This window comes from Pinus tabuliformis, chromosome 9, assembly GCF_031772625.1.
Source record: "Pinus tabuliformis cultivar Carrire ecotype Pingquan chromosome 9, CPIR1, whole genome shotgun sequence".
NCBI classification, from domain to species: Eukaryota; Viridiplantae; Streptophyta; class Pinopsida; order Pinales; family Pinaceae; genus Pinus; species Pinus tabuliformis.
In genome coordinates this window covers 1431875904-1431894859 of record NC_142307.1, presented here as the reverse complement: position 1 = coordinate 1431894859, position 18956 = coordinate 1431875904, and positions in this window count along the sequence as shown.

Below are 18956 nucleotides of genomic sequence, written 5' to 3'. Positions count from 1 at the left end.
AAACCATTCCTGTTAAAGCCATTCCCTCTCAACCTAGGAATACCCTCCTAGATATCCCAGAAGGTTATTGGCATATATTCGACCAAATGGCTCAAAACCATCCAAACACCCAAACCTCTACATTACAATACCCCATAGTGGATACTGCAGCAAATGCACCTATGAAAGCAATCCATCTTCAACATATCCCTACATTCCATGGTCTTACATCAAAAGATCCGGATGCATTTCTATTTGAGTTCGATGTGCTGTGTAGGGGATAATATTACACCACCGACCCCCAGAAACTGAAATCATTTCCCTCTACATTAAAAGGGGCCACCTTAAGATGGTTTATGGGATTAGGTGGCAGGGTTATAAATAACTGGGATCAAATGAAAGAATCTTTTCTAAAAAAATATCAGGACTATTGCAGGTCTAGAGAATTGAAGGATGAAATATTCCAGATGATAGCTAGACCAAATGAAACATTAGAGGAGTATGTGGAATGTTTTAGTATAATCTTCAAAGATCTCTTTATGCATCACTACCTTTACCTAATAATGTGTTAAAAACAGCATTAATTAGGGGCATGAAGGAACAATGGATTGAAACATTAAACATTATGGGAAAAGGAGATATTTATCAAGAAAATTTTGCTGACATTATCGATTTATGTAACAGGAGCTCGAGAGGCAGCACAAGATTAAAATCGGCAGAACATGATCGGTTTGTAAGAGATAATAAAATTTCGACAAAAGGAGTAACGCGTGCGGAAATTGGAAATTTATTGGAAAATTTTAAAACTGATATACTAGGGACGATAACTACATAACTTGATGTTATGCATGCCAAATAGAAGCAAATGGAGGTAGAACAGAATTTGGCAATCTTTTGTCCCTGTGCAGGAAGAAACATAGCCATAAGGAATGTCCACTAGATGCAGTCCGAACATGCGCCATCTGCACAAAAGATCACCTTACGGAAAGTTGTCCCTCACTTCCCGTATTAAAAGCAGTATATAAGGAAGCAGAAGAAGAGCCAGAATCGGTGTATCTGCTCAACCAGGGCCGTCAGTGGAAGCAGCGACAGTCTGGTATGTTTTCAGACCCAACTTCTTCTTTTTAGTCTCCACAGTATAATTCTCAACAATATAATATGTGGCAAAATCAACCCCCGTTTCCAAATTGGTCACCACAATCATTTCCTTCATCAAACCCATGGCCGAATCAGGCAAGCCAATCTAGTTGGCTGAATTTTCCCTATGCCCCACCATATTGGAAAAATAACCCATACCCAGCACAATGGACTCCCCCTACTTCACAAAGTTCAGCCTGGCAGACAAACTGGCAAAGACCGATGCATCAGCCAGTAGGAACCATGCCGCTCCCTCAACCTACACTGCCAGCCTTACAACAAAACCCCTAGTCTAATCTGAGACCGCAACTCCCAACCCTACCAAATCCCAATCCAAATAACAAACCATTCCAATCTGTCCAAATAGTAGAAACATCAGAAATAGGAGCTGATCTAAGGGAGTGTAATGATCTTCAGCTAAGATCTGGGCATATTATTGCAACTGAGGGAGATAAGACAGCCCATGCTAAAAATTAGTTACCCAGAGAACACCTGTCACAAGAAAAGGATGTGAACAAACAACAAACTTATAACCAAGAAACCACATCCTCTCCCCCGTTCCGAGAACAATTAATCATGAACCACACTTGTTGGTTCGAAACGCGTCGATAAATGATTTTCCATGTGATTTTCGCCGAAAAATCTCTCTCTAAAAAAAAACAATTAATCATACCTCGACCTACACAATATCCTAATTTTGACATTCTGGGAGAATTACAAAATTTGTACATAAAAATTCCATTCCTCCAAGCCATTCAAGACATCCCGATATATGCAAAGACTATCAAAGAATTGTGTGTAAAGAAACCAAGGAGGAATGCAGCAAACAATCCAAGAGTCCAAGTAGTTGGCACTCTATCTGACTTATTATCAAGAAAAGAAACACCCATTAAATACGAAGACGCAGGAAATCCAATAGTCACTGTCCAAATTTATGGTCAAACCTTCCCTAATGCCTTAGTTGATCTAGGAGCTACAATCAACATCTTGACAACCACTACTTGCCAAAAGCTAGGCATTACATCTGTAGAACCCACTTCTACCTTACTAGAACTGGCTGACCGATCTGTGGTTAGGCCAGAGGGCACACTACATGATGTCATGGTATCTATTGACTCCTGGGAATATCCGACCGATTTTCTGATAATAAATCCCAAAATCTGACTTGATGGACACCCATTGATTTTAGGTAGACCTTGGCTTGCAACTGTCGATGCCTATATTGGCTGCCGACAAGGCAATATGACCATAACGAGGGGAGCCAATATCAAGAACTTAGCTTTATATCCTCCAGCATAGCCAAGTGTCACAATGATCAAAACTTATAAGCACCCTGTATCATACCTTACTAATAACGTTAGATCTCCATTAACTATACAAGAGGCACTTGATTTTAAAGATCAGACAGAGGACGATGCCATTAATAAATTTATTAGTCAAATTGAATTCAAATCCCGCACACAGTGTCACATGATAGAGGCAGAATTCGATAATGAATTAGAAGAAGATCCTCTTAAAGATATGCATGACCAAACAATACCTGTTACCTCTGTTGCAAATAGTAAAATTGTGGAAATCGAACCGGGAAAAACCTTAAACATTAATGCCAACCTCACCTCCGAACAAGAAACAAAGCTCATCCATTTGTTGAGGAAATATAAAGAAGCATTTGCATGGGACTACCCTGATATGAAAGGAATTGACCCCCAATTATGTACACACCACATTTACATAGAAAAAGATGCGAGACCTGTTTGCCAGCCTCAGAGGAGACTTAATCCTCATCTAAAAGATGTAGTAAGAGTTGAACTTCAAAAAAAAATTAGATGTCAATTTCATCTATCCTATCTCCAATAGTAAATGGGTCTCTCCGCTTGTGGTGGTACCAAAAAGGAATGGGAAATGGAGAATTTGTGTGGACTACAGAGAACTAAATAAGGCAACACAAAAAGACCACTTCCCTCTCCCATTCATCGACCAAGTATTAGACACTTTGGCAGGAAAGAAATTTTTTTCTTTCCTGGATGGCCTCAGTGGATACAATCAGATTCAGATTGCCCCTGAAGACCAAGACAAAACCACTTTTACTTGTCCTTGGGGAACATTCGCCTACAGAGTTCTACCTTTTGGCTTATGCAATGTTCCTGCCACATTCCAAAGGGCTATCCTCAGCATTTTTGCAGACTTAATAAATGAAGGACTTGAAGTATACATGGATGACTTCACACCATATGGAGATGATTTTGATCCAGCATTGGATACACTAGAAAAATTCCTACAACGCTGCATTGCTACCAGGCTTTGTTTAAGCCACGAAAAATGATATATGATGATGACTGAAGGACTTATTCTATGACACTATATTTCAGCAGCTGGCATTCAGGTAGACCCAGCCAAAATCCAAATAATTTTGCTTATTCCCACTCCTACCACTCAAACGGAGATATGTAGTTTTCTTGGATTTTCTGGTTATTATAGGAGGTTTATAGAACATTTTTTGCATATTGTTGCACCTCTGTATGCACTAACTGGTAACATTGATTTTATTTGGACAAAAAAATGTGAACATGCTTTCCAGGATCTGAAGAAGCTTGTGTCCACAGCCCCAGTCCTTCGAGGACCAAATTGGGATTTTCCATTTCAGATATCATCTGATGCCTCAAATACAGCCATTGGAGCAGTCCTCGGGCAGGAAGAGGATAAGAAACCATATGCAATTGATTATATTAGCAAAAATTTATCCCCTGCTGAATTAAATTACACTGTTACTAAAAAATAATTTCTAGTTGTAATACATGCTGTCAATAAGTTTAGACATTACATTACTGGATATCCTGTTATCTTGTATACAGATCATTTTGCCATCAAATATTTAGCAAACAAGCCTATCACAAATGGCAGAATAACTAGATGGCTAATTTTATTGCAGGAATTTGATATTACAATCAAGGATTGGCCTGGAAAAGAAAATCCTGTAGCTGATTTTCTCTCAAGAATGCCAAAGCCAATCGATGCAGCAGCAGTTGAAGATCAATTTCCGGACGAGCATCTGTTTTTTGTGGCTATTAAAACGCCCTGGTATGCTAATGTTGCCAATTACCTAGTAGTAGGTAAACTACCAAAACATCTAACCCCTAATGAGCGGAAACAGATTGTTCAGTGGAGTGCTCGATTCTCTTGGGTTGGAGGCTACCTGTTCCACACAGGGGCAGATATGCATATCAGAAGATGCATTCGGGAGGATGAAATCTTTGACATTTTAAAAGCCTGCCATGACGGACCATGTGGCGGACATTTCGCCGATCGTAGAACTGGACATAAGGTGCTCCAAATAGGGTATTATTGGCCTACAATTTTCAAAGATGCAAAGAAATTCGTCCAAGCTTGTGACAGTTGCCAGAGAGCAGGATACCCTCGTCAGTCCGATGAGATGCCCCTGAACCCACAACTAGTCATTGAACCATTCAAACGATGGGCCCTTGATTTCGTTGGACCAATTAACCCACCCTCAAACCAGAAAACATATATTTTGATGGCAACAAAATATGTCACCAAATGGGTTGAAGCAGAGGCGTTACCGAGAGCTACAGAAGATTCTGTCATACAGTTCTTGTTCCATATATTTGTGCATTATGGCCTTCCAAGAGATATAATTATAGACGGTGGACCACAGTTTGCTGGGAAAAAAATAGCTGCAACACTCAAAAACTATCATGTCCAGCATAAAATCACTACTCCATACCACCCACAGGCAAATGGTCAGGTAGAAAGCAGCAATAAAATAATAGAAGCAATCCTAACGAAAATAATTGCGTCACATAGATGTGATTGGGCTGCCAAACTACCAGAAGCACTCTGGGCTTACAGGACAACATGGAGAAGTACCACTAGTTACTCACCTTATCAATTAGTGTTTGGCAAGCAACCCATTTTTCCCATAGAATTCGAAATCCAAACACTGCGAACAACACAGGAAGTTGGCTTAGATTTAACTAAGGCACATATTAATCGATTACAGTAGATCAATGAGCTCGATGAAATCAGGCTCTCTGCACTCCAAAACACTACACTTATCCAACAGCAGCAAGCTAAATGGCATGATGCTCTCATTAAAAATAAAGTCTTCCACGAAGGAGACTGGGCACTTTTGTACGATTCCAGGTTTCAGGACTTTCCTGGGAAACTCCAGACTCGTTGGTTGAGACCATACGAAATCCAGAAGGTACATGACAATGGTACTCTTACTCTAATCACTATTGACGGTTCTGGATATGCCTTCAAGGCAAATGGCCACCGAGTTCGTCTTTATCACAAACCACTCACTCGGGAGTCCTTCTGCCAGCAGCTACACCAAGACTCTGATATGGAAATTTTGGGGGAGGGAGAGAATTCTTCCTCACCTGTGATTCATTAAGTAATTTATCTCTTTTCACAGTTTGTACATAATTTCTTTTGTTTTGTTGAATCATTTTTGTACATATTGTTGAATCAATACTTTGCCATTACTTTTCGAAGCAGCAGCAATGTTATTATTTTTGTTGTTCCTTTTCTCGAAGGGGCAGCATTTTCGTTTTGTTGTTCCTTTTTCAAAAGAACAGCACCTTTTGGATCAGCCGTCATTTTGCTTTAATTTTGTTCCCTTTTTTGCTTTCTGCTGTTCCTTTTCCAAAGGAACAACATTTTTGCTTTCTGTTGTTCCTTTTCCAAAAGAACAGCACTTTTGCTTTTCGCTGTTCCTTTTCCAAAGGAACGACATTTAGGTGTTTTGCTGTTCCTTTTTCAAAGGAACAGCATTTTCAATTTTTGTTGTTCCTTTTCCAAAGGAATGGCACTTGGGTGTTTTGCTGTTCCTTTTCTAAAGGAACGAAATTTCTACGTTTTGTTGTTCCTTTTCCAAGGGAACAGCATTTTTTTATTTTTGTTATTCCTTTTCCAAAGGAACGACATTTCTGTGTTCCACTGTTCCTTTTCCAAAGGAACAGCATTTTCGATTTTTGCTGTTCCTTTTCCAAAGGAACGGCATTTGTGTGTTTTGTTGTTCATTTTCCAAAGGAACAGCATTTTCGATTTTTGTTGTTCCTTTTCCAAAGGAACGACATTTGCGTGCTTTGCTGTTCCTTTTTCAAAGGAACAGCATTTTTGATTTTTGTTGTTCCTTTTCGAAAGGAACAACATTTGTGTGTTGCTGTTCCTTTTCCAAATGAATAGCGTTTTCGATTTTTGTTGTTCCTTTTCCAAAGGAACGGCATTTGTGTTTTCTGCTGTTCCTTTTTCCAAAAGGAACACACTTGTATTCTTTTGCTCTTACTCTTTGAAACAGCAACATCCTCATATTCCTTTTACTTATGCTTTCTCCCCTTGCTGTTTTAAATTAAGGATGCTTACTGTTCCTGTTCTTTCAAGTCTTTTGGAATACAGCTATGCACTTATGCAATGGATACAAAATCACAACATACTGAAATCAGGTGAATTATAAAATCGTTATTTTTATAAGAAATTGCTCTGAATTGGTAAAAGGACAAAGGGAAGGACACACTTACCCATTATCTTTTGTTGTCATTGTTCCACTAATTCTGCTCTAATTGGTTATCTTTATCATGTTGGTTCTTTTTAATCCTCTTTGATTATTATTCAGGAATAAGAGCGAAGGTTTTATATATTCTTATTGAGATGTTAAGACTTCTTCCACCATTCCTACTCTTAAGGAGTGTTGAACCACCCTTTGTGTATAAATGGGAAAGTACTTTATGAGAAAGAAAAAAAGAGCAAACTGACTTGTTTATATAAAGTTGTCAAATGCAGGATAGGGGGTCTCATCAAGAGCCAGCCTACCATGATCATGAGGAAGAAAGTGAAGTGGCATTCCCACTATGGCCACCACACCAGGGATATGGTCCAAAAGGTATATCAAAGAAAGAACCCTTGGAACAGGAGGTCTCATCATGAGCCGGCCTGCCCACCTTTCGCTCCTTCCTCGTGAATGGCATTATGGCTAACTGGTCACCAAGCCAGCATAATGGCCTACATTTTGACATCACACAACACTTCCTAAGCATACACAAAGGATCATGGTTCCATGGGTGAAATAAACAACTCTGCCAAAGTTATGGACACTTGTCGGCAGCAGAGCACTGTTAATGGTATTGAAGTCACATTATTTACACCAATAGGTAGTTATCAGCACCCTTCTGTTTCTTATACCTTAGTAATCAATCACATAAGACGAATGTATATTATTTTCCGAACCATACAACGCATGTAAATCTATTATCACCAATCATGACAAAACAATTGACAATGACCGCATGAGACTCGGTATGTACGGCAGATGTCCTATCCTCCCAGCCTCGCATCATATCACAGCAGTCTCTTATGTATTAAGCGATCCAACTTTACACCTCGATTTCGGTAATCTGCTACTTTTGTAAACATGGCATATTGCCATACGTTGTTCCTTTATGACTCTGCTTCAGAACAGAACGACACGCCGCTCCTTTATTTGACGGCCGGGACGACCTATCACATTGCAGGGGGGGAGGTTAACCTCATCATTCCTTGGATTACGTGTCAGACCACTATTCGAGAAACTGCGTACTTGGGAATAGCACGGCTCAACGGTATACTATTTTTTATTTTTTGCATGACTTGCTGTTCCTAAGCCATTTCCATTGTATGCTCTGCGGCATTAGATTTTGAGCGAGTCTTGCATCTGTCAGCCTCTCTGTGTTTTAACAGCGTGAACAACTGTCATTCCATTGTCAAAATTCTGAGATTTTACAGCGAAACCATAAACATGGGAGGAAGATCAATTCGGAGAGAACCGCAGGTGTTAACAGTCTCTGATGCTGCACGGGAAATCCTGGCAAGAGCAGGGTGGCTAACTTATCTCAATCGCTTACAGGAATCCAACGAGACTGTAGCAATTGAATTCTTGCATAACTTGCAAGAGGATCACTCCACAGTGAGGGGGAGACACATAGCAGTCACTGATGACATAATCGCAGAGGTCTCGGGACTGCCAGCCGCTGGACCTGTATGGACGCTAAAGAAGGAGAGATTGCAAAAGATTATAGAAACCTTCCAGGATGAAGGCCAGAGCCTAACAATTAGAGGAAAGGGGGTTCTACCAGCAGCATTAAGAGAGCCGTGGGCGGAATTGGCAAAGAACATTCAAAGCTACATCACCTGTGAAGGCAGAAAAGATGTGGTAAGACCACGACACCTTAAACTCTTAGTTGTATTAAAGAAAAAATGCTCTGTAAATTTACCTGCATTTTTGAATTCATTACTTCATGACATTACACAGAGCATAAAAAAGGCACAGCATGTAGAATCAATTGTTAGTCATCATGGGTTGATACGGTTAATAGTCAGCCATAGCCTTACCCAGCAGCAGAGCAGCTGGGAAGAGCTAATTACCATGATAGATGGAGGATTGACCACACCATCCCCAAAACGTAAACATGCCACCAGTACACCTGAGCGTCCAAAAAAACGAAGGAAATCGGTTTGACTAGCACAGCTACGAGGGAGGCTGGAGAATCCCCAAGGAAATACCAGCCAATTGGTAGAGATAGAAGATATAGGGGATGAGCAACCCCCACAATTAGAAGGAGAAGACAATGAGAAAGTAATGTAGGAAAATGAGGAAGGAGAAATGGAGGAAGAAACCGAGCAACCTGAGCAGGAGGAGGAAACAGAATAGCAGGAAGGCAGCCCATTGCAGGATCCATTGAGAGAAGATGAATTGGCCAAAGTTTTGGCCAATATGGGTGAATATGGCCAATCTTCCAGCCCATCAAATCTCCATGCTGAAGAAGAACCAAAAGAACACTCTGTTCGGAGGGAAATGCACCGGAAGAATCACATGCAGAGGAGGTAGAAGAGGAGAGTCAGCATGTTCAAGATGAAAACATGACAGGAGATGCAGAAAGGGAACAATCTGTTCCTAGCCAGACGACACTAGAAGAAACTCCGGAAGAAAGGGGGCAGAAAAGGAAGTCACCCAAGAAATAACAGAACCAACTAGGGTTCTTGCCCCAGAGCAGCCAGAGTAGAGCAACAAAGAAGCACCCCAGAGAGAAAATCAGGAAATTAATCCAGGTCATAGTCCAGGCCGAAACGAATAGTCTGTTGTTCCTTCTAAGGAAATTGAGGAAATTAAGAAATTACGGAAAGAACAACAAAGACTACTAAATGTAATAGTTCAGCTTTGACAGCAGATCAAGATTTTGAAAGCAAGGAAAAGGGTAAAAAGGACTTTGGGAAGGAAACATGCAACCACTCCAGCAAAACCCCTCAAGACAAAGGATCGGAGGACCAGAGTCCACCCTGCTGTTGAAAACCCTGTCATAAAGCGAGCTGTTGTTCCAAATGTTATTGACGAGTAGACTATTGTTCAAATTGAAAAGGAACAGCATTTGACTATTACCCATGTTGAAATACAAATGGATGATATATTGACCTGCGATAAATAAATTTAGACAGAGGCACCACGCTCAGGAGTGATACGGGCCATGAACACAAGACAACGCAATAGGAAAATTCAAGTAAAACTCCCGGTCTCCATCGCCGCATGGCAGAGAGATCCGAGAATGATAACCCTACGAGAGGGTTTGACGCAAGCTCAACAAGCAACAGAAAAGCTCATAGAGCAAACGGTCCCTCGAGAAAGGTATGAAGAGCTACAGCAATAGCTTAGGAACGTCAATCTATCCGAAAGCCAGGCCTTTGAACGGTGGCGAAGGGAAGAAGAAAAAGTCGCAAAGGTAACTCATAGGTTAGATATAGTTATCAAGCAGATGGATACCTTATGTTCTTTGTACAATGACGTCCTAGCATGTAGAGCCCCTGATAAGAATTATGCCTTGTTTTTAATGGAACGATATTTTCAATTGAAAATAAACGTTGTTAAAGCAGGTGCTCCCATACAAATTAATACCATCGATGATTTTATAAACTGCTGTAAGCACTACGGGGTAAAAGTTCAAAGACTATTGTGTGAGTTTTATTTACATAACCTTATATTAGACTAGGAGACCGAGCTGAACCCTGGCCCTTTTGTTGGGGATATCCAATTACAGGAATTTATTTCATTTGGGGTTAATCAAATTAAATGGCTTAAAGCCTATAATGCTTTCCAAAGGCAAGAAAACGGATTAGATTTGTGGGTAAGAGCTGAGCCTAGGGATCCAGTACAGTTGTGGAGAGAACATAGGAACCTCATGAAGACTCCAGGTGTAATTGAAGCATTAGGGCCCATTCACACAGCAATCAATCAGCAGGGAATAGAATACTTTTTCACTATTAAAGACCTTGCCATTGATGCGGCTAAATTTCGATATCAGATCTCTAATCCGAATATCCAACTCAGGGAACCATTTAAGTATGAAAATTTTAAGTTAGCCGCCAACCGCTTGCACCTCTATGGCGAAGTCATTTTGAGGGCAGGGCCATCCTGGTTAGGATATAGGTTCTGGAGTCCAATTATCTGGCACCCTGCACCTGGATACCAAGTCCTGTATGAGATGTCTGAGGGTCAGACAAGCCATTTCTTTGAACACCTAGTTATGCATCATGGATGTAGACCTCCACATGAGATTCCATCTCTAGCCTACTCTCTCACTCCCTTACATGTCAACTACAATGTTTTCATGAGGGCATGAAAAAGGGTAAGTAGGGGGGTGTGTGGAGTACTAAAGAAGGTATGTTTTTGGCAATTATTTCAACATCTTTTCATTAGAACTTACAAACCCTTTGCATCATGAACTAGGAAAATGATAAGGAATTATAATAAAACTTGTGAGATTAATGTACAAAACGAAAACACTGACAATTGTCATTTTCTTATGCAGGAAGAAGGAAAAATGAAAAGCTGTCATTCCAAAGGAAAGGACAAGGACAGGTTAACCGTTGTCCCTTGGACGGGGAACCGTATGCAAACAAGGCAAAACAAATCAAAGCGAATCATCCTTGGAAAGGAAGTGGAGATATCGGCTCGGTGCAAGAAAGAAAATAGATAACTGAGGACTAATGGTTCGGCGAATCCCTCAGGATCCCTTGATATTGAGGGATCGTTGCTTTAACTATTTTTTTCACCTAGACATCTCCGCCTTCACCATTATAAAAGGGGCAGCACTGTTAGCTCGAGGGGTCAGTGGAGTTTGTTATGTTTTATTTAATTTCTCTTAAGATTGAAACTTTGATCATTGAGTCTCGTTGAGAACTGATTTACTGTAATTCCACCTTATGCATTAATACAAACTTGGTTGCTATTTCATCTCTGAGTCTGGAATAACTTCAAGCGATGTACCCCTAGAGGCTAAGGGCCCGGCCCTGGAGGACACTTGCTCCTGTACTATCACTTTTGGTTTATGCATGGTTTTCTTATCAACGTTATTTGGTAATTTGATGTCTTTTGTTAGTTTACATCACATGCTCTGTTATGTTTAATTTACTAAGGTTTCTAAAGACAAAAGTATTGCATTAACTCTGCAACGTATCACTGTTCTTTTAAGTGATTGATATAACACTGCCGGTCTTTATAGAATATTGTTGCTGTTTAATTACAGAGTATCTATGTTGTACACTTATTCCATTGGTACTACTGAACTCATCTTAGGGATTATGTTCTTTGCGATTGTTGGATCTATAGACATTGCTGTTCCATTCTAAAATACAGTCGTAATCTTTTATAACTGAGATTGATAACTGGTTTACCAAGATCAGGTTACTATTAAGGTGTGTTGTGTGCATATATGGTTTTCAAGTGTTGTTCTATAATTCATCATTAATCAGTGTTGTTCAATTTTTGTGTGTTGTTCAATTCGTCCTTAAGAGTGAAGGATTGCCATTTGATTCCTGTAGGTCACGATTAGTGCATTTGATCTCGTAGATTAAGGTGTTCCTGCTTGTTAGACTTAGTTGTTGTTACAGTTTCCTGTTTGCTGTTTCATTTCAGGTTTGTTGTTCTATTCCTTATTTTCTATTCCATTTCTTATTTGCCGTTCCATTCCCTGTCATTTGTTATTTTGGTGTGAAGAATGATCTAAGGCTGTAGTGAGCATTCACATTTACTGTCTAGCTCCCAGATCCATGATCTGTTCTCTGATTTCCTTTAGTTCCATCAGTTTACAAAGGGGTGAGTTACTTCTACTGAACCCTTGACTGAGAGATTGCTTAGTTTTCTGAATGTGTGGTTTAATCTTTTGAAGTAGTTTGCTGTAAACAAGCATCCGTTTACTCTTGTATTTTTGAGCACTGTACTACTAGCATTACTCTGGCAAATGATAGCCTCACACTGAGACACTCTTTGAAATAACAAAACGTTCCTAGATTGACAAACTAATGTGAGGTAATTAGAGGTGAAAGAGACCCTTTTTATAGCTCGACAAAGAATTGCTATGTATAAAAATTTCCATTAAATAATTGTACATTTTATGTTGAGGAGACTAGTTGTTATCCTCTAATTCCCAATTGTTGACTAAGTGTTGATTAAAATTTGATAAATAAGACTTTGAGAATTCAATCCTAATATCTAATATTCCCCCCTATAAGGTGCAAGGTGAGGAGTTTTCCAATAGTTCATTCTTGGAAGGATCCAAACTTGGACTTTGGATTCTTTAGGTGGTGATTGCTAGTTGATTATCTACATTATTTCATATATGCTACATATTGCATCACACTTTTGAATAAAATGTTCTATACAACATGTTGCATCATGTTGCTCTATTAGTTCCTTTGTGACATAACTTGTATCAATTGTCTGGATGAATTCATTTGTATCACAATATGCATTAACCTTTTGTATTATATCTTCAATATAACAATATGCATTAGCCTTTTGTATTAGATATTTGGAATGAAAAATTGCATCGACCTTCATTGTATATGTTGCATCAAGCATACCATCAATATGATATTACTTTTTCCCTTAATTTATTTTGAAGTGCATCAAACAATTGTTCCTTCATATCTATTTGTCTTTGAATATCTTTTGCAAATGCTAGTTTGTTAGCCATTTGATCAATTATTATTTGGTTTTGTTAGGTCCATATAATACTAGTGTATTCCCTTATTATTATTGTCATTGTACCCCTTATTTTTATTTTTGTTCCCGTGTTTTCCCCATATTGTTATTATTGTGCCCCATAGAAGCCCACTATTTTTATAATTGTGCCCTTACATTATTATTGTTATGTTGGCTCTGATTATATTGTGACCCCTTGGACTCCAATATATAGAAAGGAGGTCTTGTCATTTGTATCATCCAAGAATTTTTAATTTTATGTAATGTAAAGGAAGTTTTCCCCCTCAAAGAAGCTAATTTTGGACTCATTGGTATATCTCTTTCTTCTATTTTGTGAGTTGGTTTCATAACAATTGGTATCAAAGCTTTGGATTCTAGGGTTTCGCTACTTCAAACAGGTTATTGTGTAATTTTCACTATAATTTTTTTTCTATGAAGATTTAGAAGCTGAAAGTAAAACCCATTTGAGTTGAAATCGTGATGAACCTCATGACCGAATTACAAATATTGTATCGCTATATGTTTAGAGATATGAACTAAGGAATTTAGGGTTATTACAGGCTCCCGAATTCAATCTCAAAAATGTCACCTTGGGAAAATCATCATAAATCTCTCTCTAAGCATCGGATTCAAATTTCATAAAACGTGACAGATAGAGGATGGACTTTAGTTTTTTGGGTATTGTTTTAAAAGCCGAAGTTCAAAACAATGACATGTGGCATGTCATACAACTTCGCTCTACTAAACTAGTCTATAATTAGGTCATCGTGGAAGATTGGACATAACTCTTTCTTCGAGAATCAAATCGTGATCAGACTGATGGGGTTCAAAAGAGGACTCATAGGGCTATCATATTCTGACATTTCAGAACTTGGAGATCCTAAATTACAGAGTTACAGTTGTTTCATGATTAAATTCATACAAAGCGGAAAAAAAAGGTGTGTAGTTTTTTTTATTTTGCATAAGTTTTGTTTGAGAAAGTAGTTTGAAGTTATTCAAAGGGAATTGTGAAGCATAATTATCACTGATTGATGACCCAAAGAAATAAAATGGAAACACCTAGTAAGAAACCTGAAATCTCTACTATGACACATGAAGAAGAGGAAGAAATGCAGCATGATATATCAAAATTACGAGACCAAGTGCAACAAATTTCGCTCTCACAAAAAGTAATTGAATCTAGGATGGATGGTTTAAAGAATTGAATGGAAGCTAATATGAATGGCATGGAAGCTAAGATGGATGGTATATAAACAAAACTTAAAGGCAAAATGGAAGATTTGAAGATAGATTTGACAAAGTTGCTACAAGAAATGCTTACTAATGGCAAAAGGGTAATAAAATAAACTCATGATGAGAACAAAAGAAATGTTATTCATGATTTAATAGACTCTAAAGTTGGATTGAAGACCCACCCTGTTCTAAAGATCGATATGAGGAAGTTTGATGGCAAGGATCCCGTAACATGGATACTACAGATGGAGCAATATTTCGATATCCATAATGTACAAAACACACAAAAGGTACGCATTGAAACTTTATATTTGAAACCCAATCAGTTTGTATGGTATCGATGGCTTTGCTCTCATAAAGAAATTGTCACTTGGGAAATTTTTACAGAAGAAATGATAGCACATTATGAGGATACAAAAAGCAACACCTTTTTTAGCCAATTGATAAATCTCAAACAAAAGGGTTCAATGGTGGAGCACATTGAGGACTTCCAAAAATTGAATATAAGGGTAAAAGATTTTGTAGAGGAGCATAGGATTGATGTGTTCATAGGGATTTTAAAGGATAAAATCCAACATGAAGTTCACCTTTGGGAACCTAATTCATTGGAGAAAGCATTCAAGTTGGCAAGAAAAATTGAAAACAAAATTATGGCAACAAGGAAGCCTACCACTCACAACTATAAAGATGGAATTATTGTTTCCCCTAGCCTTCCACAACCAATAAGGTTGACACCACAAAAATTGGAAGAAAAAAGAGAAAAAGAGATTTATTACAGTTGTGATAGAAAATACACTAAAGGTCATAACTGTGTTGAGAAAAAATTATTTTACATAGATTGTGAAGAGGAGGAAGAAAAGGAACAAGAAACATCAAAAGAAGAGGATACACACTAAGAACAAACCCTAGAAAAAGAAGAAAGAATCCGACCATATCTTGTAATGCATTGGTGAGAATTACCACTCCTCAAACTATCAAGAAGAAAAAGGTAATCATGTTGATTGATTCAGGCAGTACACATAATTTTATTCATTGTAAGATAGCCAAGGAATTGAATTTCTTCCTATATCTAGCATGATAATGTCAATTGATGGTTGCAAATGGAGGAACCATAAATTTCTCTCGAAAGTTCCATAATATCAAGCTACCCATGGGAGAATATGTGTTGAATAGTCCAATTCTTTCCATTCCAAGGGTTGGTACTGATATTGTACTAGGAGTCCAATGGCTACAATCTTTGGGTACAATAGCTTTTAATTTTCAAGAAATTTTCTTGAAATTTTTTTCCGAAGGAAAGGAAGCTGAATTAAGGGGTATCGCAGGGAAACCGAGAAAGATAATGAGCTCTAATGACATGACAAAGCTTCTAAAGAAAGAACAATGAGGCATAATTGCACAATTATGTTCGCTAGAGGTTCCCACATTGGAATAATATATTTCTCCAAATCTCCAAAAAGTCTTGGACAACCATTCTAGGGTATTTGAGACTCCCACCTATTCGTGATCATGATCATGCTATTCATTTGATTTCAGGAAGTGTTCATCCAAACATCAAGCCTTGCAGATATCCCTATGCCCAAAAGAGTGAAATTGAACATATGGTTGTAGAAATGCTAGAGATTGGTATAATTCAACCTAGTCAAAGTTCTTTCTCTGCTCCAGTAGTATTTGTGCACAATAAGGATGGATCATGGTGCATATGTCTGGATTATAGGGAGCTCAAAAAGCTCACTATTAAAGATAAATTTCCCATTCCTGTCATTTATGAATTATTGGATGAATTGCATGGAGCAATTTACTTCACTAAGTTGGACCTTCGTTCAAGATATCATGAAATCAGAATGAAGACTAAAGACATTCCAAAACAAACATTTAGAACTCATGAGGATCATTATGAATTTTTGGTCATTCCTTTTGGCCTTACCAATGTACCTTCTACATTTCAAGGTTTGATGAATTCCATTTTCAAACCCTTCCTTAGAAAATTTGTGTTAGTATTTTTTGATAATATACTAATCTACAGCAAGTCTCAGAAGGATCATGTTCAACATGTTGACAGAGTGCTCAAACTATTGGAGGAGAAACAATTATATGCAAAAACCTCCACTTTGGAGTACAAGAATTGGAATATTTGGGTCGTTTTGTATCTCATGAAGGTGTTAAGGTAGACCCTAGAAAAATTAAATCCATTAAGGAATGGAAAATCCCCACATCCATAAAGCATCTATGAAGATTTCTCGGGTTGACAGGCTATTATCACAAGTTTGTTAAGAATTATGGGACAATATAATCACCTCTAACAACATTACTGAAGAATGATGCATTTTCTTGGACTCCAGAAGTAACGAAGGCCTTTGAACATATTAAAGAGGCAATGTGCCAAGCACCAGTCTTAGCTACACCAAACTTCACAAAAAGCTTTATTACAGAATGTGATGCCTCATGAAATGGAATTGGTGTTGTCTTATGCAAGAAGAAAGACCCATTTCTTTTGAAAGTAATCCAATCAAAGGAAAATATTTACACAAAGCTATTTATGAGAAGGAAATGTTGGCAATACTACATGCACTTAAGAAATGGTGACCTTACCTAATGGGAAGACACTTCAAGGTAAAAACAGATCATGATAGTCTTAAATACTATTTAGAACAAAGATTATCTTCAGAAGAGAAGAAAAAATGGTTCACAAAGATGTTGGGTTATGACTTTGAAATCATCTACAAAAATGGGAAGCAAAATGTTGTTTCAGATGCACTCTCAAGAAATGATGAGGATGCGGAAACATTGCTTTGTGCCATTTCTATTGTCCAACCAGATTGGATAAACGAAGCAAGGGATGAATGGAAGAATGAAGAAGAAGTGTGGGAACTCATTCAAAAGTTGCAGCAAGATCCCAGTACATCTGATACATTTAGTTGGAAAAATGATTCGTTATGGTACAAAGATCGCTTATACCTTTGTATGAATTCTCAACTCAAACAAAAGATTCTTTTCGAATTGCACACCTCTCCCTTAGGAGGGCATTCAGGATTTTTAAAACCTTACCACAGGGTTAAGAAGGATTTTTTTTGGATGGCTTTAAATCTGATATTCAAAAGTTTGAGGCGGAATGTTTGGTTTTCCAACAAAATAAAGTTGAGACAATTAAGACCCCAAGTCTATTACAACCTTTATCCATTCCAAGTCAATGTTGGGAGGAGGTTTCAAAGGATTTTATCACAGGTTTACCCAAGTATGAAGGAAAGAGTGTCATCATGGTGGTAGTTGATAGACTGACCAGGTATGCAAACTTTTATGCATTATCTCATCCATTTAAAGCCAGTACAATTGTTACTGCATATATGGAAACAATTCAAAAGCTACATGGAAACCCAAAGATTATTGTAAGTGACAAATATCCTATTTTCACTATAAATTTTTGGACAAAATTATTTCCTTGTCTGGGTACTTAGTTAGCTCATAGATCATCCTATCATCCTCAATCTGATGGGAAAAATGAGATAGTGAACAAATGTTTGGAAGGATATCTTCGTTGATTTGTATCTGATAAACATACACAATGGGTCAAATGGTTGCCTCTGGTTGAATGGTGGTATAGCACTTCCTTCCATATTGCAGTAAAAATGACCCCATTTATGGCACTTTATGGATATCATCCATTGTCAATCACATCAAAAGTAAGAGAAAATTCTAAGGTTCAAGCAGTGGAAGATCACATCGAGCATCAACAAAATGTCCTCCAACTCTTAAAGGATAACCTCACTTTGGCACAAAATAGAATGAAACAACAGTAAAATCAACATCGCAACAAAAGAAGTTTTGATGTAGGTGATTGGGTATTTCTACGACTACAACCATACAAACAAATTTCCCTCAAGCAAGCTAAGAAGGATAATAAATTATCACCAAAGTATTATGGTTCGTACAAGGTGTTGCAAAAGATTGGTACTATGGCATACAAATTGGAACTTCCTGCATCTTCCCGAGTGCACCCAGTTTTCCATGTTTCATGCTTAAATAAGGTTATAGGTGACAATCTCCCAGTTCAAACAATATTGCCAGAACTTGACGAGGAAGGAAAAATCATATTGGAACCTGAAGCAGTCACAGAAACAAGAACTCGACAGCTACGAAATCGATCAATTTCAGAGTATCTCATCAAGTGGAAGAACTTACTTGTTGAAGATTTTGCACGGGAGGATGAGAATTTTATATACAAGCATCCAGAACTACTCAAGAGTTGAGGACAACACTTTTTTGAAGCAAAGGGGCATGTTAGGTCCCTATAATACTAGTGTATTCCCTTATTATTATTGTCATTTACCCCTTATTGTTATTGTTGTGCCCATGTTGTCCCCATATTGTTATTATTGTGCCCCATAGAAGCCCACTAATGTTATTATTGTGCCCTTACATTATTATTGTTATATCGGCTTTGATTATATTGTGACCCCTTAGACTCCTATATATAGAGAGGAGGTCTTTTCATTTGTATCATCCAAGAATTGTTCATTTTATGTAATGTAAAGGAGGCTGCCCCATCGAAGGGGCTAATTTCGAATTCATTGATCTATCTCAT